Raw genomic sequence first — 27,957 nt, forward strand, 5'->3', positions numbered from 1 at the left:
GAAGAATATTTGATAATCAAACCATTGACTTTTTTTTTTAATTATTAGTTATTGTTGTTTTCCACAGAAACACAAACATTTCACTAAAATTATTGATGGGAAGATATCTTAAATCCAGGAAGAAATCTCCGCACACTGTAGCTACATCTACACCAATAAACTATGTGTACCCTGAAGCATTCCCAGACACTGAGATAAGCTAGCAAGGAGACCTGCATCTATGCTAATGAACTGTCAGTCACCAGAAGAGCTCAACGGCTTGGAAACTGCCTACTGGGATCCCTGGAATGGTCTAATTGCTAAATATTATCCAGGAACCCTTTGGTATAGTGCAGCTGCACTGGGCCAAAATCACACCATAAAAAACTTCTGAAATATTACTAGTAGAGATATGTGACTCAGCATGGCCTGAGAGAAACCTGAATAAAAATACCTGATGTTTTGGGAGTAATCCAATTTCACTTTATCTCTCTCTATCACACACACACAGAAAGCAGAGGTGGGTCTGAAAGTTTTCACATGCTTCCCAATTAGCAGAGGATAAAGGACCAAGACTGCAACATGCAGTAAGAAGGGACACAGAGTTGGCTGTAGTAATAGATACCAACTTATTACATCTATAACAGCAGAGCACAGCTCACTGCAGTATGTCGGTACCAGCCTGCATGCAGACCCTCTTGTTATGGCAGTAGTGTGAGCATAACACCACAGGTTCATGGCAATAATTCTTCTGGATCTGGACTTGTTCACATACAGCCACCTTGAGTTTCCCCGTACTGGTGCATGCAAAGATCCTTTACAGTGACTGAGGGACTTCTCATGGGAAAACAAAACAAAACTAAACCATGTAATACTTTTTCCCCCACCCCTAAAATTTGGTGGTTGAACTTTCTGAAGTTGCCTTGCCCCCCAAAAAATTCTTTTTGTGTGTTCCCTGCCCTATCCATTTATACAGTGGGTGTATTTTAACCTCTACTCTGTTTCTTTTGATATCTAAAGTGTTCTGTTTCACTGAAAGAAATAATCAGCCAATAATGTTTTGTATTCTATTAAGGTATTCCTGTGGAATTAAAATCCAGTACCAGTCAGATATCTTGTATGCTTGTAATGTTTAAACTGTTATGACATCAGACCATGCTTAGGACAAAGCCTGAAGCAAAGCAAGGAAAAAGTTTGAGGCTTACCTGTCTCTTATTATGGTCCCAATATGCTCACACCTTCAGTGTAGACAGGCATCAGCATTTTTGTTACTGTTTGATGAATGTGTGTCATTATATATCACACAACTGCTTGCAACAATATAAAGTGGTCAACATAAGCCAGATCAAAAAACCTGGCTTTGCCTTCTTATATTCCAGGTGGCAAACCTGTATGGGAGAAACAAGCTGCTCAGTTTGCAACATCCCAGGGATGGCCTGTATTTTGAACTGCTACCATCTTCATTTGTGACTGTGAAATCCTCATTATGCCAAAAGTTTCAGACTTGGAAGACTAAACTTTAAGTTTCTAAATATGAATATAAATTTCTAACTTTAGAAATGTGAGCTTTAAAACATTAATAACATATACCTACAGACAAGTAAATCTTTCTCATTGTTCAAGATGGACAGAAATTCAAAGAAAAAACTAGACTAAAAGCCAGATATATTGACTCACACTTCCAAACCTATCCTCTAGGTAGGTAAATATACCGATAATGTTCTCAACAGAAATACATACTACCATTATATTGAGAATGTAATTGAATTAGATAATTATTTTATTTATGGTAGTAGCCAGTTTTTAAAAAATATTTTCTATTGAAAAAGAATTTATTTTTTACCAATCACCTCATAGAAATAGAAATTACTCTCCCTTCTTCTAAATCATGTTCTTGATGGGACCAACTAAAAATCATTCAGAATCAGTGCAAAAACTCTTGTGGATTGTTTGTTTGTTTGTTTGTTTAATAACAAGATCTAGTATATGATGTAAAAGTTTTTGAAAAAATACTTCTAATTGGAAATATTTTTGAGAAAATAGTGATAATTTGAAATTTTTTTTAAATTATAACCTATTTGATTTGAAATTGAATTAAAGGTAAATCATGTTTACTGTAGTGGGTGCCTTGTACTTCCATTTTTTTTCAGCATGAATTTGTCTCATATAGTGCATCAATGTCTCTGCTCTGGGTGAAAGGAGATATTTCATCATGTGTGTTTCACCCTCTGAGAGCATCATGGGAAAGGTGTCTTTGTAGGGAGCCTGACCAGTCTGAGACAACTGAAGTAAAACTGCTGTAAGATTCTATGGCACCAGCTTCCATATGTGCGATTTGTCCTAGAAAATTAAAATGTTCCATGTGAAGCAATTTTCATTAAAAGTCTGTATGAAGTTCTGTCAGACAAGTTTTGTTGGAGACTTTTTGATCTGCTTTAACCAAAGAATTTCTCTTATTGAAAATCAGATTTGACATTTCACATGATAATCACCCAAACTGATTTTGCTTTATTGTGCAATTGTAATTTATTTCTTTTTTGCTAACACTCCTATAAATATTTTTCTTTTTAGCCTGACTCTCTTCCTCTGTTGCTATCTTCCACCACACACAGCAGATCAAAGTAAAAAAATTCTGTTATATACAATATGATTCCTATCTTCTTTTATTGCTGTTGCTGTCAACAGCAGCATTTTTCTTCAAAATGATAAGAGAGAATATAAAATATAAACAAATTTGCTTCATCTACAGCCATTTACCATAACATTTAATTGAGAATTTGATATTAATTATGAAAAAAAATCACAAAAACCCCACTACAACTCCAATACCTTAGTCCACATGAAATAAATAAGACCTATTAGTTCCACTGATTGAGATGATATGAGCATGTGGTGTTTATAAAATGATCTAAAAACATAATACTGATGCAAAAAGGTTAATTTTTTTGAAATCTTGGACTCATGCTAAAAGCTGCCTGTGCCTTGATCTGAAGAAATGCCATATATTTTATTTCAAGCTAGTGCTTGGCTGCATCAGATTTGCTAAAGAACCAAGAGTAGTTCACCCCTAGAAGAAGGAAGGCTGAAACAGATGGTTGAGAAGTGTCCAAGAGCACTCAAAGGCTCTTCCAGAGGCCCAGTAATTAGTTGTCTTATTGAAAGCCAGGAGGCTCAGATCTCACATGCAAGCTGTAGCCCTTCCTTGTCTGTTCTTTAGTTTGCATAACCTGAAATTAGACAACATCTTAGGTAAAAATCTTTACAAACCCACATTTTAGAATCTTTTGGTCAAAAGCATAATCAGGGAAGAAATGAGTATGCAACAGTGATGTACTTGTAATTTAGAGTGTATGTGAAGGAGGAAATGTAGAAGAAATGGCTAGGATTATGAGCAGAGCATTTTTGACTGTTTAGAAACACCAAGGAAGTAAAAAATCTATAAGCCCCAACATGCTAGTTTTAAAGTACAGAAAGCTAGGAGTTATGAATGTTTTGATCATTGCTACAACCACTCAGTTGAAAGGGAGGAGGCTTTTAATGAATTTGAGCCATGAAGGCAAGAAGAGAGAGGTATAGATAATTGTCTGGAGAAGAGAGAATCAAAGAGGGAAGAAAAAGAGGATGGGATTGGCAGTTCTTAGATCTGAAAAAAAGTTTATGGTCATTGAGGAAGAGGAAACAAGAATAAAGAATGTGTTTCTGTTGAACAAATTATGATTTTTGTGATGGAATGATCAGAATTCAATGAAAGCCAAATCTGAAGAATAGCAGCTTGTTCTCAAGAGATGATCCAATGTTGCAGGGCAGATGAACCAATACAGAAATAAGCCAGTAAAGCTGCAGCCTTTGAGTCCTGTTAGCTAACCGTAAACATGAAGAAATGCAATCTGAACACATATATTTTTTGTCTACACAAAGCCCTATGTACCAGATACAGGGACCATTCAGCAACTCCTTACACATTACTTGTCCCTAGGAACTTGGCTGACAAAAGATCCATTTCTTTGATGCATTTGTGTGTCATCATTTAATATAATAGAGCAAAGTTCATGTTTACTGTGGTTAAATGTATAATGCTGAAATGCAATGTAAGCATCTATTACTTGCATATCATTTTTAAAAGAGTATCAAATTTCTCCTGCAAAGACAGACAAACTACATTTTTTTCACTGTGGACTGTAGGTAGTGCTTACACATACTACTGTAAAGCCTTCATGCTTTCAAAAAAATCTGTTTAATTAATACTACAGCAAAGCCTGAAGGTAGCATACACACTTACAAGTAGTTAAAAATCAATAAAGGATGCAGGATTTCTCCAGAAACACTGATAATTCTTGTAGTATTTTAAGAGTTACAAGGAACTTCTTGCTTGATAGAGAAACAAGTGAGATGATAGATAGATGACTTTGAATGTAGTTTACTAATGGCGTAGAATGGGGCAGTTGCAGTGATTTTTCATTTCAGTTCTAATATATTAAAATATTACAGTGAATGTTTTTGTATAATGATCCAGAATTATGAAACTTAATTTATACATGAAATTTGACTGTTTTCTTTTTTTGCTGCTTTTTATAGCAAGAACAGAATTGTGTATTTTCCATGAAATGAAAAATGCAGTTCTTGCCCTCCTCTATTTTTAACACCATTTCTTTGAAGAACTTGTGCAGGGAAATCTGTTAATTGAAAATACTGACAGGATCCCCAGAAGGCAAAAATCCAACTGAAATTAGTCTAAAGTTTCACTGAAATATCAGAAGTTCTTGAAACTAATTAACTTCTCTTTGTTGAATGCATGCTAATGGAATGAAACTGTTCCATTCAACACTTCAACATAGCTGAACAGTTTTCTAATAAATTTTTTTCTCGGTAACTTTTATCTTACAAATATCATGCCATCCTCACTCTGCCTGAATAGAACTACGGACTAGTAGCAGTAGTTAAGGATTTTTTAACTGGAAAAAAAAAAATAATTCCCATCAAGATGTGCGCATTCCTTTGTCTACCTTCCTTCTCAACTTCCTTTTTACTTTTTCTTTTTTTTCTTTCTTCTTTTTTCCTCTGGGCAGGGGGCAGGTGTTTCTGTTTTTGAAGGACTAGAGGTCCTTCCTAGCAAACAGCTCAATTTGAAAAGCAGCCTGCTTGGTAGGTGCTGACAGCATCAGTCCCGTTGTACTCCACGCACAGAGTAGCTTACTGCTGCACAAAAACTGAACTGTAAGCCTCCTTGAACTGTAAGCCTCCTTGCTGTGCATAGTGCTGATCTCAGGTCCAGAGTATAAATTAGCATCTGTCACATAGTCAAGGCACCCCAAATTAAACCAAGTGTCAGATCAATTGCTAATTTCTAAGCCAACATAAGGAGGTTTTTACATTTACTCTTTGATGTCAGCAAGAGTGGTATGATTTTAGAATTCTTTTAGGATTTATTTTTTTTTAAATCTCATGTCCTAAGAAACATATCTTTCTGCCCATGCTGCTGGCTGTGGAGTATCTCAAGTGTAGCTGGGGTCCTAGCTCTGAGATGGTCCCAAACACCCTGCAGACCTGCTGCAGATGGTCCCAAACACCCATGACTCAGGTCCAACTCAGCCAAACCCTCTAAACAAAGCCTGCGCCACGTGCAGTCGTGCAGTTTGCCTGGGCTGACTGTCTCCAGAAAGCTCCCAAACATGGCTTATGGCAGTGATTTTCGGCACAAGTCTGAGCATTCCTGATGTACCTAAAGGGTCAGGCTCAGTTTTGGGAGCAGAAAGACTCATGTTTACCTGACAGAGCAGAGTGCAGAATAACAGTCAGTGGCCGTGTCAAATATTTTGAACCACATTGCTACATTCCATAATGAGAATTTGGAGGATTATTTTGTGTCTGGTTCCAATAGAGCCCTAGGCCATTTAATCTTATCCATCATTGTCTGGAAAGGATTGTGTTACTGATACACAAAGTAAACATCCATCAGTTTATCCCAGGGATCCAATGAACTTAAACCATTTATGAAAGATATTGTATTTGCAGCTGAAATCAAATAATTGATCTCTGTGTAGGTTACATCTGCTTCACTTTTCATGAAGTTCATCCCACAATAAAACAAGTTCATTAACCAAGTGAGAATTATTGAAACATTCCTTTAAATATTAAATAAATAATTTGCATTTCATAAGTATATTGCTTTTGTCCTTCCAGTGCAGTGTTACTTGTTATATATTTATTATGCTGCAGTCTAGTTTCCTGGCAAAAATATTTTATTTGCCAGACTTCATTGAGCTTCAACCTTTCTTCCCATTAAGTATGAGTTCACATTACAAATATGACCATTTTCAGCTCAGGGAAAAAAAACACAGAAACAAAAATAAAAAAACCTCAAACAATAAAAACAACCACAAAACCAAACAAACAAAAAAAACCCCAAACCCTTGAGCAACCCTTTTTTTGCAAATGCTTCCCTCTGAAGATCATTTAGGAATAGTTGTTGATTAATAATAATTCTCAAAATACACTGAGACGACTGGGATGTAGTCTACGTCTATACTGTAATTTGAGTGCTGGCCTAGGCTCAGCCTGTCTGCAGAACAGCAAGGTACCTTCTGATGATAACTTGGATCTGGAATGGACAAAACCTGAGTGAGCTCCTTGTTTTAACAGTATTAAATTTAGGAGCAGCCACAGCTTGTGTGCCAAGCAGCTTGCAGTCTAGCTCAGACAAGTCTTGACCAGACAAAGGACAGGAAGATGCAAAGATGGAAGTGACTCATCTGAGGTTATATGGCAAAGATAAAAAGTAAAGATCTCTTCAATCCCCTTTCTCAGGTCACCAAGCCCCACTGCCCTTCTCACTGGAAATGTATTCTGGTCTTTGGATTTGATAATGTCCTTTCAGAGCATGGGATGATGTCAACTGATTAATGTTGCAGACAGGAGATTGCAAGATCACCCAAGGTTAATATGATAAACAATTAGAGAACTCAGGATGCAGCAGAAATCATATTGTCTGACAACTCTCTAATTGTAATGATGGTGTAACTCTGAAACAACCCCCCTCCCCAAACGCACAGTTTGCCTCAGCATCAATAATAATTCACATCTCAGTGCTGTCAGAGATAAATATTGCTGATCTCAAGGCCACTGAAATCATCCTGAACCAATAGTTACAGCCATCAGTGAGAGAGACAGAGTGATAGAGAAGACAACACCCAGAGAGCAGTTCTTAACTTGCATTTGCCCCCAAAGCCCTCCATGACTTTTAGTTGTCAGTCATGAAAGAAAATACTGACCGTAATGCCTACAGCTGAGTTCCTAACTCTGCATATTGGGCACCCTGACAAGAGTTTTGTGTGTTACATGTCCTGGTAGTTCACAGACCTCAATTAAGTTAATATGACTGAAAATCTATCCAGTCAAAAATATGGATGTGAGCACTTCAACAATTCAAGCTGCTCCCTCCTCTTGAACCAGATTTTAAAAGAGGTAAGAGAGGCCCGAAAGACTGTTAGTACACATTGAAAGGAAGACTGGAGAATGGGAACAGTCAGAAAAGGGAATGCAACACAGAGTGTATCAACACAGGGATAAAGGAACTGAATGGACTTTACAGTAATGGGTACAAAGATGTTCACAGAAAACAGCTGTAAGTTGGGGCAGTGGTACAGGAATGCACAGCATCAACAGCTCTATTCTCCATCCACTTTAGATGTATTAAGCCATTGTCATTATTGTCCAGTTTTAGTGGTGTATAGGCTTATACGATGTCCAATGAGCTCCAAATTTAGGCTTATGATTTCCTTTTTTTGGTAAATCTGCATTACAAATAAGATGACATGAGTAAAAGAGGATAAGAAACAGCTTTCTTGGAAAGCTGAGGAAAATAAAAACTGTCCAGGTTTAGTTGGACAGAAAAAAATTACTGAAATAAAGCAAAACCCCACATATCATAATACATGATATGTACACACCCCATAATACATGAAAATTGATTTTATATATATTTATTTCCATCAGTTCCCTTTAAGATCCAAACAGCTGTTCAGCTAGTTGATATGGCCTCAAAGTGTCACTCTCATTTCTTTGAGAAAATAAAGAAGGTTGCAAAGGGCCACCTGACCATAGCTCTTAGATTTATTTATTATCACTGATGCTTAACCAGGGAGTGATGGGAAAAGTTTTTAGCAAGACAGCACAATTTCATGCTAGAAAAGTGTTGATTATCGGTTAAAATTTTGGAATAAGGAAAGTCCGCTTTGATTGTACACATATAAAGCAGGATCTTTTTCCAACAGGAAAGTACTGAAGTCTAGCACAACTATTTTTAAACAGATTACTACTAAAATGAAGTGTAAACCAGACAGAAGGTAGTCAAATTCTTGGTGCTTGTTTCACAAGGTTAATAATAATAATAATAATAATAATAATAATAATAATGTCATTTAATTTAGCAGAAATGGATGGCTTGCTGCCAGACTGGATTCAAGCACTTCTATGATAATGGTAAAAAGCTATGACAGGAGAGATCCTTTGGATTAAAAAATTAATTGTTTCAGACAAGCTGTCAAGTTGTTAACACTAACATGCCCTAAATCTAAAAATGTATATACCCAGAGACCAAGATTCACACTTGATTGTACCTGACTAAGAGGTTTTCAATTCTGTAATGATTTTTGGCACTGGAAATATGCCTGCAAGGTTCAAACACTTTACAGAAAAATTGCCTGGCAGATTCTCTGCAGGCTGGTTTGATTACAAGATCAGAGTGAATTGACTGGAGATGTTAGCAGCAGTTTTAGGTCCTTGTTTTAGAAACTTTGAGAACATACTGTGAAAGAACATGAAAACTTATGAGTCAGTGGTAAAACGTCACTGACAACACCTTTCTTTATCCTGGATGTTGTATGAGGTCATAAAGAGCATTCTGTTTCAGTCCCCATTGAACTATGGGAGTTAAACAGTTTCACAAAAAAACCCTCCACCCAACAAACCAAAGTAGCTTCAATTTTTCTCAAGTACAAAAAAATAGGAAGAGTTTATTAAGAGATACTGTGATCTTTAAAGCTAAGGAAATAAATAAACTATGAGCTGTTCTAGATCTTCACTTTCCGCTTACTTAGAACTGGAACAAAAGGATTTTAGATACAGGACTTTGTCTTTTAAAATCTGTCCTCTTTTCTCTGGTCTTTCTGATGCCAGCTGAGATTTGAAGAAGCAGCTCCAAATTACTGTGGGAAATGCTGCTTTTGTAGCACACTCAGGCTGCACAGAAATAATGGAAAGGAAACCTGATAAGCCAACTTATTAGCGTTACATCTGCTGACTTTTTTAGACTCTAGAGATTTCAGCAGGAGTTGGACTGTGTCACCAAACCTCTGCTCCTTTCTTAGAAACTCATTCAGGAAAAACTCAAGCTTGAGTAATAAAAACGTTTAAGAACCCAAATCCCACTAGAGTTATGAAGACTAGAGCTTCAGTCTCAGGCATCTTTAGATTTAAAAGTATTTTAGCAATGGGGTAGCTTTTTAGATGGAAGCTTCATCACTGACTAAACTTAGCATCATCTGAAAGACCCTGCTGTGAGTCAGCTCTGCACTGGCAGAAAACACTGACCGCATCATTTCATTAGCCTCACTGGATCATATGCAGTCTACTACTGGAGCAGGAACTGGTCTTTGAGACTGCTCTTCTCCTTGGAGTAAATAGGGACCAAGTGTCTAACTGGTTGGTATATGGTCTTAGCCACTTCCTTCTTAAACTGAGCAAGACCAGCAGATACACTGATCACCTCTAGTAGGTCACCTAAATGTGACTCAAAGCAACCCAAAGTAGCAAGATTCATTTTATAGTGCCCCTTGATCAATGTGATTGCTTCACTCTATAGTAGAAGCTCACCTTAGGAGCCATGCCTCTTTCTTGCATTATAACCTTGCAATTTCAAAAGTAATTTCTCTATTGATAAAGACAATCCAATATTAATTTTAATATTTTTTAATCAGGAGAAAACAATAAAAGTTTTATGAATACACTTACAGAGAGCCAGGTTTTAAATGGTAAAATATTGTAGTATTGGTCTCCACAGCTTGAGCTGGAAAAAAAAAAAAAAAGTCAAATTTGCCAGGGTGTCCTCGAGCAGACTCAAACTCCGTGTGTGTCCTCACCAGCACTGGTTGGAATCAGCATGCCATCCCACATACATACATTTGCGGATATAATTTCAGTTGTTCCTTATTATATTTAAGCCCACCTGACTTCTAGGGGTGTGTGTGGGAAGAAAAAAGACTATACATTTTAATATTCAAAAAGCATAAAAGAATTTCATATTTATTTGCCCTTTATGGCCAGAAGTGTCTGAGAAATGGTACTTTCTGTGAACAGACTAATCTGGAAACTTTTGTCAGGGGTTGGGAGACTTTTGCCAAATTATGACTCAGATAAATTTATTTTATACCTGTCTGGTATAAATTTTGCAACTGGAAACTTTCAGTAGCATCCATCTTCTTAGGTATTTGAGATAGATAGAAGTAGATGGAAAAACGTTGGGTTTTGACTAAGCTTGCAAGGAAACAGGGGTAAGTTAGCTGTGCTCTGCTTTGAACAAATCCCAGGCTACCTGGTCAGAATCTGTTCCTGAGCCCAGAGAGGTCACCCAAAAAGTTGCACAGGAGCTGAGAAAGACTCTGGCAGTGAATGTAAAAATATGGCTTTTCTTTTGTTCTCTTGCATGAGAATTCCCCATGACCACAAGAAATCTAACTTGATAAGGATAAAAGATTACTGTCACCATAGCAGTGCCTGTCATGCCACGGTCAGCTCCGAGACCTGCGGAGCAGCCTGTTCCTGCTGCTCCCAGGCAGGGAGGCAAAGCTGAACTGTGGGTCAGAGGGAGGTTGACTTACATTTAATGGTAGCACATAAAGATATTTAGGGGCTTTGGAGAGCTGGCTCACTTCAGTAGTGCTGCCTCAATGCTCCATTTGTTGACAAATTAATCAAGGTGAGATCAAAGGGCTTAGCAACCCAGAGGTGGATTTTCCCCATCGAAGAGGGAGTACGTTCCATACAAGGGTGAACATCGTAGGAGATGACATGCAAGTTGTTTAAATAAATAAATAAATAAATAAAATAAAATGTGTCATTGAGAAATGATAACTGAAAATACTGACAACTGCAAACATGGTGATCCAGTGGTCAGATCCATGAATTGCTTGTTGGTAGATCTCATGAAACATCTAGAAAACTTCTCCTGAATGTTGTAGAGGAGGGATTTTTTCATCTTATGGATATGTGAAAAGGACTAAAGGGAAGAAAAAGGGAAAGGCATGTTAAAGGAAACAAGGCATGGAATCAACTTTTGCTTAAAAGCCTGCTCTTTTATGAGCATATGCGAATGTGGTAACATGAAGATTGATTTTTTTATTATTATTATTTTATTTTTTTAATACATGGAAAGTTCTAAAACAAAGATGAGCCAATGACAGATTGATGGAATCATACCACGCAAGCCAAAGAGGAGAGCAGACAGCTGGCATTAAACTTTGGGAGAGGGAGTGCTTGGAACTGCCAACATATGCTGGAGAAAGGAGAAGGGAAAAAAAAAAAAAAGGTAAAAATCTAAGAGGAACCTTGATTTCCATAACTTTTGTGGTGGAACTGTTTACCCTGTGGGCTGGTTATTTTCCAGCTCAGTAGGGATGTACAAACTCCTCGGGGCCATAAGACAGCCTTTAAAAAACTATGAAAGGCTCATGTTATAAAAAAACAATTTTTCTGTTTATTATATTTACTAAATAGGGGGTTGAACTTGTGCTGAAAATCAAAGAATATAGAAAATGACTGCTCCAGTTATCTACAGCTGTATCTTTAACATTCTTACTAACCACTGTAAGAACCCAAATACTGATCTAATCGATTTAGGTAATTTTTATGCATCTCTTCATCTCTGAATGGTGCAAAGCACAGACTGTCAGCCAAGTGAAAGGCATTCCCCCATGACAGCATTGAGAGCCATCCAAACCACTAAACCACCCATTTTTGGCACTGTTTTATTGTATCCTCGTATCTTCTCCCCAGCTTCCTCTCTGCAGAAATAAGAACACAAGGAGAAGGTTTGCCTCTTGCCAAAGTCCATGCAAATAATAATAATAAAAAAGATAATAAAAAAGGAAAATAATAATATTTTTTTCTATGTCTGTAGATCAAAAAATAATGTCAGCTCAAGACATCAAATACAGGACACAAATATGAATTATAATCTGATTCCAAAGTAAATTTAACTTAAGAGCTATACTCAGGGAACTGCATGTGTATGTATAAAGCACTGCTGCTGCCAGTCCTCCCTTTTTTCTGCTACTTAAAAACTGTTACTTGGAGGGAAGAAAGTGTGTTTGTTCTCTCTTTGCTCTGATGATTCAGTACAAAAGAAGCCTAACACTTATTGTATCTGCAATGACTGTTCCACAAATCAACTGCATTGTTTCAGTAAAATAAAATTTAAAAAAATCCTTTAATAAAAACTAAAAGCAGTCCTCACATTCCAAGAAAATATGTTTATTGCATTATATTTCTAGTCAGGTTAAATTTTTACTTCAGTTACTGAGAGGGATATTCAAGAGTAAGAAAAAAGCCTCAATAATCCAGGCAGTACTAGGAAATAATATTCAACTGTTTCATGATCATTCAATTTACAAACCATAACTAGTGAGTACATGACCTTTCCTTTAATACAAGGTGCCCAGTTTTCTGATTAACATTTCTTCTTTTTATTGCAGTTTTGCTTTTTAAATATGTTTGAATTTCAAGGAGTATTTAAGGAAAGTAATTAAAACTGTAATTGCTTTTAAGTCATCACACCATATCCCATTTCACCCCTTCTCCATACATTGAAACAAAGCCCAAAATTTGCCTACACTTGAAATGGCTGTGTATATCAGCTAAAAAGAAAGGGGGAAAAAAGGAAGAAAAAAAAAAGAAAAAAAAAGATTTTCTGCATCTAGCTTCACAGGAATACAGAGCTGAAAAAAATCCCTCAACTTTCCACAGAAGTTATGGGTATCATTGTTTTCCAGACTACCCATTGGCATAACTGTTCATGCAAACTTTTTTTGTATTTTTAGGCACACCTTAAAAAAGGTGGAATGCACAGAGGAGAATATCAGAGTGATTTGAATCAGCTCATCACAGTGCAGAAACTCTAATGGCATTCATATAATAGGACCTTAGCCCGGGACCTTCAAGACACTTAATTCGGAGAGGTAGATATAAGGAGTCCTGCTTGACTACAAGGAAATGGAGATGTGAAAAACGAAATAATTTCCTGATAGAAGAGGGTACTGTAATCAAGGGATTTAGTCATAGGATTAAAAGCGAGGTTTAGGAGTATGATTTAAACACTGACTAGCAGGAATGCAAGGAAGAAATTATTTTTTATGTTTCTTTTTGCCCTAACATGAATCTGTTTACTTAATTGGATCTATTCTCCTTTTTTCTAGTAAAAAAAAAATTGTTTATCATATTGCAAGAAGGAGGCAAGGATTAGAGAAGTTTATTTATATCACCTCTTGAAAGAAGACAAGTTTATTCCTTGCAAAAAGTACTAATTAAGGTTGTGTTGTGATTTTTTTTTAAATAAACTTGCATAAAATTTGGGGAAAAAATTACTAATATCATCTTCATACTGTTTCTTGGAAGGAATTCTTTTGCTGTATTTATAAACATGGGCAAAAATGTTTTTGCCTGTGGTGGTCTGGAAAAATCCTTTATTGGTTAAGCTGTAAATTGATAATCAGATTGAAGTAACTTTTTTTTCTTTTTCCCTCCAGTGAAATAAAAACCCTAAAATATTAATGGCACCATGGCAGTCTTATCTTTAAAAGCGAGCATAGGGATTAAATAATTATCTTCAATGACAGTATTATGCAATTCAATGAACACATCAGATATTCCTGTCATTAGCCACAGGACAGAGGGATGAAACCACTTACCCTTACTGCAGCAGTTTATGATCACACTTCCCAGTAGGGGAGATAGCTTTCCATAAATACTCTCCTATTTGTCAGGTATATTTGTAAGAGCCAAAATTGCCACGATCTTCTCCTGAAACATCTCCCTACCTCTTTAGTCATTCTGAATTTCCAGGGTCTTTTGCCTTAACTTAACATTTGAATAATGTTACATTTAATCTTCCCACTTATACCTGCCCTCTCTGCTTGAAAGAAATGCTTTCCTTCATTAAGACAATAGGAACCCCCTTTTGTTTAAGATCTTACTTTCTATTCCATTTATTTTTCTCCAAGAATCTAAGACTCATGACATTGTTGGCCCTTCCTGGTCTTTTGAGTGAAACCAGTTGCATCATAACACCTAGCACTGGATACCATTTACTGCTTTCAGTTGGAAAAGTAACTATTTTACACGTTTCTCCCTCCATTCAAAATATTTTCAAATTTTAATTTTTAAAAAATTAAAATTTAAAAATTTAAAACCAATTTCAAAAAATCCAGCATTGAAAAAACACAGAGAAAAGCAAAGAAATCTCTCCCAGACTTGGAAGAGCTTAACTCATGTTGAAACCAGTTCCCACAATCAGGAATGGAGAAATGACATGGCTTTAAGCATATACTCCTATATTCCTCATGTCTCTTATCCATTATCATTTATTGAGATTGGAGGCAGCTCATGATAGGCTTTTCCTTTATATTATATATTTCTGTACATTATGTATAACAAAATTGTCTTTGACCTTGCTAAACAATAAAATGTTTGGCCAACAATGCATTAAAGTACCTTAAATGTTATTTTAAACTGAATTAGCAACATTATTTGAATCTTCCAGGAGATCAATGAAGTAGCAATTCCACAAATAATGTATATAACAACTTAAATGATTGTATAATGGCTCCCACTAACAACAGCTGCAAATGTGGATGCTTGACCTCATCACAATTTTGCTTTCTGCATGTCAGTCCTCCCCTTCCTCCTCACCGAGCATTCTATCTGAACACAAATAAAGAATGTACAACTGGCTACAAGTCATCTTAGTGAAGTCGACTCAGTAAACCCCAATTCTAAATAGAGGCTGAGCACAATACTTTTTGGTAGTAGCAATCTTGGGAATGATCATACTGAAGTTTTCTGTACCAAACATGAGATAGGTCCATGTCGTTCACAACTCCAGGTTGTTTTGCTGCATCAGGAGCAATGCTCCCTGGTACTCTTCCAACAAATATATGATGATGCATACATGGATCTGTGTTAGTAGGAGAGGGAAAAAAAAAACAAAACCACAACATCATAACTATACATATGTAAACAGTACTTTCACAGTGATCAAATGATTTTTTCTATAGGGCAGAAAAAAAAAATCACGAAGAAAACAAAAAAACCTCCTACTTTCAGTTTCTCCTAGTTCTGGTAAGGATGAAGTTAACCTGCTGGTGCTTTCCAAATCTCCTAATAAACTTCAAAAAAGTAAAGATTACCTTGGTGCAAATCCTTCTTTCATCTTGCAAGATATAATTTCACTGAATTCCCTGTACCTAAGGGGTTTGGAGGAAAACTGGGCTGCTTTACATTGATGTATGATGCTAACTACTGCACATATCTCTGGCAAGCAATGTAAAAAAACCCAGCTAATTAAATTCAATACTGGATAGTTTCCTCAGCAAAGATAGAAAGCAACAGAGCAGATGTAACTGCACTACCTAAGAAAACTCTGAAGGGCTTCATTAAATTTTTTTATGTCTGGATTATAATGTCTTATTTAGTTTTTTGTCTACTGAGGAAATTCAAAGAAAACAAGCTCAGCTGAAGGTATGGGAGTCAGCCCTGCAGACAGAAGATCATGGAACAGATCCTACTGGAAGATATGTCAAAACATATGGAAGACAGGGAGATGATTAGAGACAGCCAACATGGCTTCACCAAGGACAAATTCTGCCTCACTAATCTAGTGGCCTTCTACGATGGAGCGACCGCATCAGTGGACAAGGGAAGAGTTATGGATGTCATCTGCCTGGACTTCTGTAAGGCCTTTGATAGGGTCCCCCAGAATATTCTTGCTGCTAAATTGGAGAGATATGGATTTGATGGATAGACTATTAGGTGGATGAGGAATCAGCTGGATGGCTGCATCCAAAGAGTTGCGGTCAAGAGCTCAATGTCCAAGTGGAAACTGGTGACGAGTGATGTTACCACTCAAGGGTCTGTATTGGGACCGATACTATCTAATATCTTCATTAACAACATAGTGAGATTCAGTGCACCCTCAGCAACTTTGGTGATAACACCAAGCTAAGTGGTGCAGTTGATTTGCTTGAGGGAAGGGATGCCATCCAGAGGAACTTTAACAGGCTTAAAGACTGGGCCCATGTGAATCCCGTGAAGTTAAAAAAAGCCAAAGGCAAGGTCCTGCACCTGGGTTGGGGCAAACATCAGCATCAGTTCAGGCTGGGTGATTAATGGATTGAGAGTAGCCCTGTGGAGAAGGACTTGGGATATTGGTAGGTAAAAAATATTGGACATGAGCTGGCAATGTTCGCTTGCAGCCGATAAAGCCAACTGTATCCTGGGCTGCATCAAAAGAAGCATGACCAGCTGGTCGAGGGAGGTGATTCTTCCCCTCTGCTCTCATGAGACCCCACCTGGAGCACTGTGTCCAGCTCAAGAAAGACATGGACCTGTTAAAGTAGGTCCAGAGGGGGCCACAAAAATGATTAAGAGGGCTGGAACACCTCTCCTTCGAAGAAAGGCTGAGGGAGTTGGGATTGTTCAGCCTTGAGAAGAGAAGGCTCCAGGAAGACCTTATTGCAGCCCTTCAGTACTTAAATGGGGCTTATAAGAAAGACTGAGAGAGACTTTTTACCAGGTCCTGTAGTGACAGGACAGGGGGCAGTGGTTTTAAACTGAAAGATGGTAGATTTAGATTGGACATAAGGAAGAAATGTTTTTTACAGTGAGGGTGGTGAGACACTGGAACAGGTTGCCCAGAGAAACTGTGAATACCCCCTTGCTGGAAGTGTTCAAGGTCAGGTTGAATGGGGCTTTGAGCAACCTAATCTAGTGAAAGGTGTCACTGCCCATGGCAAGGTAGTTGGACTAGATGATTTTTAAAAGGTCCCTTCCAACCCAAACCATTCTATGATTCTATGAAGTTTAACTTCAACACATGGAGAGTGTATGCACAATAGAAAGGACAGTTTGAACTGCACATCTATGTCACTTGTTTCTGATGCAGGTAACCCCTCAGAAAGCTGTATAAAATGATGGATCTGCAAAGAGGATGAAGAAGAGCAAAGGGTAAATAACAAAAGACATAGAAAATAATATTTTGAGTCCTGTAATATTCTCGTCTAAAAGGTATGTCAAATCTGGTCTTCTGTGTGTGACTCTGATTGCTTTAGATCAGCCTGTCAAAGATATTTGGCACCCAATTAAATTTACAAATCAGGTGGGTACTGAAGGCTTATTAAGATCAACTGCAAATCTCCTCAGCATTTAAGATGTCTCTGAAAAGCCTGGCAGGTATCTATCTGCATAATCAGGCATAAACAACTTTGAAAAATATGCCCTTAACCCATATCAGTGTGTTGCTCTAAAACAGATGTCAAGAGAATCAATAGCAGCCAGAAATGGTCAAAGAGAACAACTAGTAACATGGAAGAGGTATACAGATTTTAAGGAAGCAGGGAGATGATAAGATATGATGGCAGAAACAAAGTTCTGGCTGCTATTAAAAGAAAAAAAAGTGGTTTATTATTTAATCTCTCATGATAAATAAACAAAAAATGAGAAATACAAGATCAAAACTGGTATATGTAAAGGTTGCTATATACAGAAGCTCTCCCCATTAAAAATGTGCATCTTGTCTTGGAGCATATTTGCCACAAGATGTCTAAGATAGTATTTCTCAGAGTAAAGCAAAGCACACTTCACAGTTTTCATATACACAGCGATCGTCACAAATTACATTTACATGGGTCCAAAAAACCAAACCCCAAACCCACAAAACAACCAAATAAAAAAGCCTGTTGATATGTACAAACATTATTTTTACAGCCTCTAAAGGCAATCACAGACTAATGGAGTTATGGCAAAGGTTCCTCTATGGTTGAGTTACTTCATCTTTGTTGACATTTCTTGTGCTTTGTGTACACAGATATTGGCATTCAACAGTGACAGAGGCTAGATATGATCTTAATGGACCCTGTCCAGGCTGCTCCAGCAAAGAAAAATCTCATGTTTACATGATCATTTGTGTTCCTCAATATACAGTAACATGACTGGTGAAAGACTGTGATGGATGCACTCGACCTGTTAACCAAACTAGCAGTGGTTTGGTACAGGCTCCAAAGGAGGTAAAGGCCTGAGCCGCGACCAGGCCAAGAACTACTCTGGTTCTGGTCTGTTCTCTCAAAACACACAAAGGAGCAGAGTGACACAGTGACCATCGATGCAGATGAGCTTGGAACACCGATCATGCAGTTAACGCATGAATAGCGGGTGGCTTTTCCAAGACTCATTTATCAAGGAGCAAAGGAAGTTGTGGGTACAAGGAGCCTCATGCATATTGTTCCTATCGCATGTGATTTGATTATGAGCCAACCACTTTATCCCATAAATATGACAGCCTAAGTGAGCCTTCTTTGAGCTCTCCCTGCTAGGCAGCATGGCTGCATGGCGGTGATGTCCCCTTGAGCTGGGACACCTCTCCAGGTTGCTCCTCAAGGCAGAGAGACTTTTAACCAATGGCAGATCTTTGGTAAGTGACCGATATCACACATAACCTTGTAGTATGGTAACATTGATTTTGCCTTGGTAACTTTGATTGCATGCTGAATTAGTAAATCTTGCATATATAATCCCTTAGACATAAACCATTGTCCAAGTCTGAGACTAAGATTGGACCTAGCTGCACCTAAGCTCCATCAGGAGTTTGGAAAGCAAGGGGATGTACTCTGAACCTTGTGACTCAACGGGAGGGTCTTCCGTACCCTTTTGTATCCCTGGTCTCTCTGTGAATCATTCTAACTTGAGTGTAACCCAATTTTCCTGTGTATGTTTCTTCCATGCAGTAATTAACAGCGTGAACCTTGCCATCGAACTTTGTTAAGTCGCACTTTTATAAATCACATTAAACCCACTTTTGCTAATACCTTTGATGGTGATTTTTTAAGCGATCTAAACCACTCATTTCATGACAAAGACCCAATGTAGGGATGAGTAAAGTCCTGGCTAAGGACTGTTCATTTGATGAGGGATGGAGGGGGAAGCAGAATGTAACATACATCTTATTATAGGAGAATAGACACAAAGACAACATGAACGCTAAGAGCAATCAAGATTTATCATCATTGACTTGAATGATCCCCAAATTCCTGAGATTGAGACCAACTTCCTGAAAGATGATGCTGATCAGTTTTGGACAAGTGTTTTACTGCCTTTGTACTTCAGTTATTCTAAGTATAAACTATCCAGAGCACCTATATTCTTCTAGCCCAAATCCAGCCACATGGTGAGATTGGATCTGCTCTGACTCCCTGAGTTTCCTCTCTTTCTTTTTGCTCACCTACCCACTGCAGCTGTTCACTGCATCAGTGTTGATTCCTCTACCTTTTTTCTGTCCATCACTGTTTCTTCCCATTTGTCATCTGCTGCCTAACGTCACCTTAAGGCCTCCTAAGTAAATGTTTTCCCCTTTTTCTAACAAAACTCTGAAAAAGAGAATAAGAAAAAACTAGACAAGGTACCTAGGTTATTGATCCTAGTCTCTTACACTGCAAGCAACCACTTTAGTCCCTTCCTAGGGCAGCACAGAGAAGAGCAGACTTTTCCTAGTTACTCGTAACTGAAAGCCATCACTATAAAACCCACATTGCCTCAGTTTGGGATACCTAACATTCGTATAGTCTACAGGTTGAGCATGTGTTTTGGTAAATCCAGTGCTAAACCAGTATTGAACATGACTTAATAAATCAAGCAGTTTCTTGTCTTTATAGGAGAAAGGCTGTGAACTAGCACTAGCTTTTCTTACAACAGATTTAATCATTCAGGAAAAGTAATTTTGATAACAGTTTCAAGATTTCTTGCAGTGATATCAGCCTAGTTTATAATTTCCTGTTAGATCTAGTTAGCTTCCCTACATTCAGGGTATTTTCACTTAGCATCCCAGCTCTTAAAAGCATCTCACCTTTGTTCTTTTACCTTAATTGACCCGTGACTTCTAATCTGCCTTCACCTAAGCAACAATGAAACTTTCCTCTATTTAGCCTCTCTGCTTTCCTGTTATTTCTTTGAGTCCTCCAATTAAGGTATTTTTCCACTTTTGCTCTGGCTACAGTGCATAGTTGAACACCTGTTCCACTTCCTCCAGGTGTTTCCATTTCGATGACTGGCAAAGCAATCTCCAGCTGCATAGAGATCCTTAATGCAGAAGCATTTGCTCTTTAGCTCTAAGGGCAGTAGCTGAAATAGATGGATATTATTTTCAAGTTCTTCTACAGAGCATTCCCAGAAATACCTGTACTTGCTCCCTGACACTAACTAGAGAAGGCTTAAAAGAAAACCCACCAGCAACAACTTCTACAGCAAGCAGAGGCTGCATCCCTCCATTTAGAAATCTTCTTGTTCTCATTAGTGTAGCTTCAATTCAGGCTGGGTGAGAATGTGGAAGCCACTCACATTTGAGCTGCAATTGCACAAAAAAATCCCTACTACCCCTTCTTTGAAATTAGGGGTCACAGCAGATGTTTTCAAGAGAGCTATCAGATGGTGTGTAAATTCTGGATTGATTTACAGATCTTCTTACTGGCACAGTTCTGTCAGTGACATTACCGTCAGTTATTCCTGCACAATACTTAAGTGCAATAAAGCCTAATCCAAAGGTAAAAAAAAAACTTCCAGGACTTCAAAGCTTTTTCACTGCCATGATAAAATGTAATATCCAGCTTTTACTCACTCTAGATCATTACAACCCAACAAATAACACAGGGAAAAAGCAAGAAAAACAAATATTTGGAGAGGAATAATGCCTTATTAGAGAAGTGGAAAGATTTTCACTGCCTGTTCCTTTGTCCTTTCTAGAAATATATCTCCCAATCCTGACATTATGTGTTCATATTGCGAGTTATCTGAACACTGAGGTCTTGGCTATAACATATACATATAGACACAAGTATTACAGGAAAGCTTGAAGCATTACCAGTGAAGTCCCATGGAATACTGTAGTAGCTCAAAAACTACCGTAATTCTTAGACCTCCTGCATAGGTCTTTGTTTGTTTGTTTTTGTTTACTGTATTTCTATGAAAATCACCCAATAATGTCTCTTTTCAAGATTTTTAGTAGGGCAGAGGGTGTAGAAATGATGCAAGGTGTTAACCAATAAATATTCATGCCTGATTCATACACAAAGCCATAGTAGGAATGACTGGAAGAAGAAAAGATAGCCCCTGGGAAAAACAGCCTGAAGTCAAGGAAATAGTAGGCCAGAATTTTATCTGTTGTGTAGCAAAATTTCTTCATTAATGGAAATGAATTATGCCTATCTTTTTCACCCAGTAGTCAACATCCAATGTTAGTTTCAAGAGCAGATGTTTTTTCCCTCTGTCTCAGTAGAGAAAATGAAGTCCCTTTCCTATTCCTGAATAGATAATGTAAAGTTCTGCAATGGAAAAAAAGTTTAATGGATGAGAAAATTTAGACAAATGGTGTGATAAAGACAAGCTGCTTCATTCTTCTTTTGGTGACAGCTTCTTTTGGTGGACACTCTCTGCAAGCTATCCCATAACTGCTGAGTGAACAGCTAGATCAGCAGTGTCAGACTAGGACAGAGGGATTTACCCTAAACTTTTCTGAGCAAGCCAAGTCTAATTAAGCATAAATTCTTTCTTTTGTCAAAGTTAATGCTTGGTGGAAACTGAAAGCATTACAGCTTCTACTAGTCTGGAGGTAAGCTTCATGGGGTAGAGAGTAGCAGATTGCCTTGACAAAGAGGAATGTCAGTGCTGGATAGAAGGTCTAGTCCTCCTCATTCTCTTTCCACAGACAATCCCAGCCAAGGTCACACTCACAGTGACCATTTACTAAGTGAACGGAGTGAATGAAACTGGATTGGGGGGGGGGGTTTACCTCAGTGGGAGGTTAGCTTGTCCTTTCACCAGCTTTCAATTCATTCCACTGAAATTAATGCTGTAATAAAATCAGAAGTGTCTCCCCTCATCTTTAATAACAGGGCATGAGTCCCAGGTGGTTTCATATGCTTTTGAGTTTCTTTTACATATCTTCCTAAAAAAAGCACTTAATATCTGATTTTTATTTATTTATTTACTTACTTGTGCCTCAGGAGAGCACACCTTATTTGCAATTCCTTTCTGGTCCACTCAGGCATGCTGGCAAATGGATAGTCCGAATGCATAGAGCAAAGGTCAATGAAACATCTGCTTTCCTGGTCTTGTTATTACCAGTATGCTCTTTTCCAGCCTCTGTTGTTCCGGAAATCTTTCAAGCATATAATGGGTAAAGTTGTCTCATACCTGAACCTTCAGCTCCAGCTGACACCTCAGTAATTTGTTTCCCATAGCAACTCATTTGGGATTCTTGACCTTGATGGAATGGCTAATGTGGATACTCCTAACTCAGCTTCAACATCACAGAGAGACTGCAAGTAAACCATGGCAAGTGTATTTGTTTTACAGCCTCATTTTGTGTTTGGTACCTTTATTTTATTAACCCTGGTTTGCTCTGTTTCAGCAGTAGTGCCCCATAGCAAGAGCTTCCTCCCAGATTTCTTAGTTTTAAAAAGAGATACACTTCAGTGGCTTGTTGCAATAGGTTGATATAAAATCACACGTAGCACTCAGAGCACCCGTGTTTTCTGAAAGGAAGTGGGATGCATTAGAGTGTTTCTGTTTTAATTCAAACATCTCTGATGAGTTCTCTATGAGCAGCATTGCTGACTTTTTAGAGACAAGACAAGAGCTGAGCACTTCCAGAAGAGACACTTGTATGTATTTCTGAAGATGGGTGTAGTGGTAAGTCAGTAGGAAGAAGTTCATATTCTCTGTTATTCCTTCATAAGAAAGTGTAACTCCTATATAATTGAGTGAGCAGTTTCTTAGCACCTTAAGTGTCAATGCAAATTTGCCATTGACTTAAATAAGCTATAATTTTAATAATGCATTGTTTAACATTTTCCCTCTTTTTTTAAGTAGATAATGTTTTTGGGGTGTATTAAATATATATATATATGTTTATGAGTAAAAATTTCATTTTTTTCCTGAAAAACTAGAGCAACTGAACATTGAAAGAACATATTTTGCCAGAAAATCAGGAATTTTCCATTTAGAAATGCTCTAAGTCAACTTATGAGACAATCAGTCCATTAGACTCCATCTTCCAATGTCAATGGAATGGATTCCCTGTTTGAGTAAAGTACCCATAATATAGAGATGATAATGTAATAGATGATGACAGCTTAGATGAAAGAAAGCATCAGAATATCATGGGCAAAATGATTTGTCATGGAGCTTGGCCCACAGAGAGGAACAGGATATATAAGGTATCAGATGCTTAACTTCCATAAGGCATAGAGGAAGCATTACTAGATTTAATATTAAAAAAAACAACCAAACAAACAATACAGATTTGTCTTAACAAGACATTGTTGAAAAAAAGGGGAAAAAAAACCCTGAAAATGTTTCTAACATTAATTGTTCAGTTATTTCATTTGAAAATAACTTGTATATTAAGCTGATTATAACAAAAAATGTCTTTCTGTTTTAAAAGGAGGGAGAATGCATGTTTGCATGTATGTGTGTGACAGGAAATGTATTTCCTTTTCAGAGCTGCACCAGGATTTAGTGACAGAAAGAGGAATTTTTGAATGTCAGAGGTGACTGAATCCTGGGTCCTGTGTTAATGGACAAAAAGGTTATTGGTGGTTAAACAGTGATTCATGCAACTGTTTCACTATGCAATCTTTAAAATTTAGTTTGATTCTAAAGTGCTTGTGAAAACAAACCCACACCAAAATAGAAAGAAAAAACTGAACAAAACTCAAGCCATCATGCAATATCCATACCCATAGGAAAAAAACAGTGGGAAATCGGTGAACAGTAATTGTACTATAAACTACAGGTAGAACAGCTGGAATGAGAAATCAATAATTCAGCTAGAAAAGACAATAATTAAATTATGAGTAATTAATATATGATAGCTTGCATCTTACGAGCCTGCACTTTGAGAAATGCTGTGACTGCAAACAAAGCAGCAGTAAGGTTTCCTGGGTCTTCCCTGTGCCATTGTTTAGCAAACAAAAGACCCTCTGAGAGTGCAGAGCTTTCTGCCTACACAGCTGTCTATCCAGCCACGTTTTTAAAGCTGACTTGCAAGTCGAATAACTAAATTCCATCATCTCTACACCATACCAATAATATTTATTTAGTACCTTTCAATCCAGAGGAATTAACGTTCTTTATATAAAATCATGTCAGAAATGAGTCTGCTCTTACACCACAGTAAAGCAGGAGTAACGTGTTAAAATCTAAACAACCAAGAGCAGAATCAGACCTTGCATTTCTATATTGAGAGATCTTGATCAAACACAAGAATGAATGCTTTTCTCCTGTACACTATAAATCAGGAACTCTTCAACCAAGAAAGAAAGATGAAGCTCATTTAAAGATGCTGTTTTTTCCAACATCCTAGACTTCAGATTAAGTTAGAAAATTAAAGCAAATATATGAAAAGTTTTTGGTGTAACTTATGTTTTTTACAAATGTATGCAGTGAAGCTCTAAGTATTATGATCTCTTCCTTAAAAAAGATAATAAACAGACTCAAGAAGGGTCAAAAACATGTCCAAAATTTCAGAAGAGATACTAGAAATGAGACCAAGGTCACAAGTCCTATCCTTGTCTTCTGGCCAACGGGTTTACCAAGACTGGATTCAGCAGAAAATACAAGGTGTAGTGCCCCATACCTCCAGCCATGCAAAATGGAAAGTGAATGCAACTGCTTCACTTGCATCTGTCTCTGTCTTGAATTGCAACTCCATCTCATCTTTCTTTTGAACCAGTGAGGCAGATATTTCTACAGATTTTCTGAATCCACAAATACAGTCTGGAAGCCTCTACTCTGGTAGTGGAACATTATGCAAAAAGAAGGTAGAAAGATAATTATGAAGTTTAGGCTTGTCTGACACATTGGAATGAAGGTTGAAAAGATCTGATAGTTGTCTGCACATGCACCAGGGGACTACATACATGAGGAAAGAGAAAGGCTGTTTCAGCAAAAAGGTAAAGCTATAACAAGAACAAATATGTATAGATGGGCTGTGAATAAGAGTAAGCTTTGGGTTTTTTTGTAAGCAGCAGGATAGCGAAAGTCTGGATCAGTCTTTCAATATGTGAAAACAAAATACACTTTATGATGGAGCTCAGAAACTTCAGGAGGAGTGTGGTATACTGCCACCATAATAGAGTTTTGATGTGATTGTATGGAAGTCCCTGTATCCCTAAATTACCTTATTAGTGTGGTATTACGACCATAGTAATTGATCTGGTCTGAGACTGTTAGTAAAACAGACACTGATCCAGATTATCTATCAACTAATAATATCAGACATGGACAAAGGAGTGAATTTATTGTGGATGGCTTACAATAGTCTAGCTAATGTCAGGATATATAGTGTCATGTAAGTAAAGTTTGCTAAATAACCCACCTCGTTATTATTATGGTAGTGGCTGTATGTACCTAGAGGCAATTGAGTCACAGTCTTGATAAGATGCTGTAAGGGAGGACCAGATGCACACAGAAAGATACTGTCCTTGTATAAGAGCATGTTCTAAAGAAGCTCAGCTCCCACCTACAGTCTTGCTTACAGGGCCCGAGTTTCAATAATCAGTGTGCTAAGGTTTTTCAGAAACTCTTTTAATGTTACTTTTGGAGCAGTCAGGGACATTGCTGGAAACCTGTCTCTGCCTGCAAGGAATTGGTAGTGTATAAAATGTGTCTAATGTCCTAGAGGCAAAGGGGAAAGAGAAAGGGATAAATGGTTGACTCAAGGACACAGTGAAAATCAGCAGCAGCAAAAAAAATCCTGTCTCCTAATTCTTGTTTGGATGTCTTGACAACCTGACTGTACTGCTCCTCCATCACTCTCTTTCTCCAAAATAGTACATGTGATGTACTGATTCATCAAGAATATTAATTATCTTGGGTCTGAACTGAGCCAATGCTTGACTTTCCTAACTGAAATCCTATTCTAACAAATGAGGGCACTTTTGCTTTGGCTTTTATTTTGTATTACACATCCCTGATTACTATCAGCTCCCCATTATGATTGATTCTAAAAGGAAAAAAAAACAAACAAACAAAAAAAACCTTTTTGCCTCATTCTTTTCTGGAGCCACAAGGCTACTCGAAGTGAGTGAGGGATGTTGTCTTTTATACTCACAGCAAATCTTATAGCACTGCTAGATTAACTGGACACAAGCTCTTTCACAAAACGATGCCACGTGGAAACATATGCATATGTTCTGAAAAGCACCATGTCATTTACACAGTTCAAGTGGGTGCAGGTGAGAATTAAACAAACATCAGCTCTAAGCAGCTTCTCAGCTTTTCATACAGTTAGCAGATTGGCCTGTGGCGTACAGAAAAGGCTATTGTTGCTTTTTAATCTCCTTTCAGTGCAGGGAGCTACTGTTCTCTCTACTGCACTGATAACACATAAATTGCTTATCCTCCAAAGCAGCCTTCACCTGACCACCGACTGCACTCCGTTCTTGCCAGGCTCCTGATAATCTCTTCCCACTTCTTTTTCAGTCTGTGTTGTGTTTAGCTTGAGGGATTTTTGTGGCCCCATACAGAAGAAGAATTAAAAAGGTCCTTTTTCTTTTCTCCCCCTCCTCTGCTTTCCTGTCTGTCTGTGAGATGAAAATCCACTGGGGGGAAAAAGGAAGGAAAATGTGGTGATGGTGCTAGCATGTCAAGTAAAACTCCAATTCCAAATCACGTTGTGAGGTTTCACATGTGCTGTGAAATAATGAGAGGTCACAAAGATGGGGCCAGATTCTCAGTAGTGTAACATGGTGGTTTCTCAAAATCTACCCCATGACTCCTTGCTTGTCCAGCTGAAGTCATTTTGCAACTGCTAATATTTAACTTTCTGAAAATAAAGTAAGCCTCCTTTCTCTTTCTCTCTCCCCCCCCCCGCCCCCGAGTTAGATCACAATAAGGTGTAGATATAAACATTGCCTGGTCACCACAGAAGTCAATGAGACATCCTCACCTTGAATACTGTGTAGCTGTCTCATCCTCCAAACAAAAGATATACAAAGACATGTAACAAAAGGTACTAAAAAAAAATCAATAAAAAATTAAACATAACGAGATTGTTTATGAAGAACAAAAAGAATAAAAAGATGATACATAAAGTTACAGGAAAGCAAGCCAAAAAACACTTCAGTTTTTTTCCTTTACTATGTAAGAAGAAACTGGGAAAAAATATTATAGGTATAAATTGAATAAAAGAAAACATTTGGAAATTGTTTTTTTCCCCATGTGATTAAAGAGAAGGAAGTAATTGGAGTGTGAAGAAGTTATACCTTTTTTACTTAGGGAAACTAAATCACAGGTGGAATCTTGCCAGGCACATTTGATTTACTAGTACTGATGAAACTCATGTGGGTTCCTTAATATTGAGTATTCCTTAATATTAAGTATTCCACCTCTGCCTTGTGATGAACACTCAGTGAAACTCATCAAGAACTCTGCCGAATAAAATGATGTCTTCAGAAACTCTGATGCTGCACAGAAGAGACCTAACTTCAGATTCTCGAGACTTACTCCCTGCTCCCCCATTGAAGCTTTTTGTCTGGCAGTCAGGATCCGTGAGGCACAGGCAGGAGCTTCTCTCCCTCTCCAGCACGGCAGTGCAAAGAACGAGGAGTCTAAGGACAAGTCAAAGGACTGATCCTAGGAATGGCTTAGCTTCCTCCCTAAGAT

Source organism: Ciconia boyciana, chromosome 2, assembly GCF_034638445.1.
Source record: "Ciconia boyciana chromosome 2, ASM3463844v1, whole genome shotgun sequence".
NCBI classification, from domain to species: Eukaryota; Metazoa; Chordata; class Aves; order Ciconiiformes; family Ciconiidae; genus Ciconia; species Ciconia boyciana.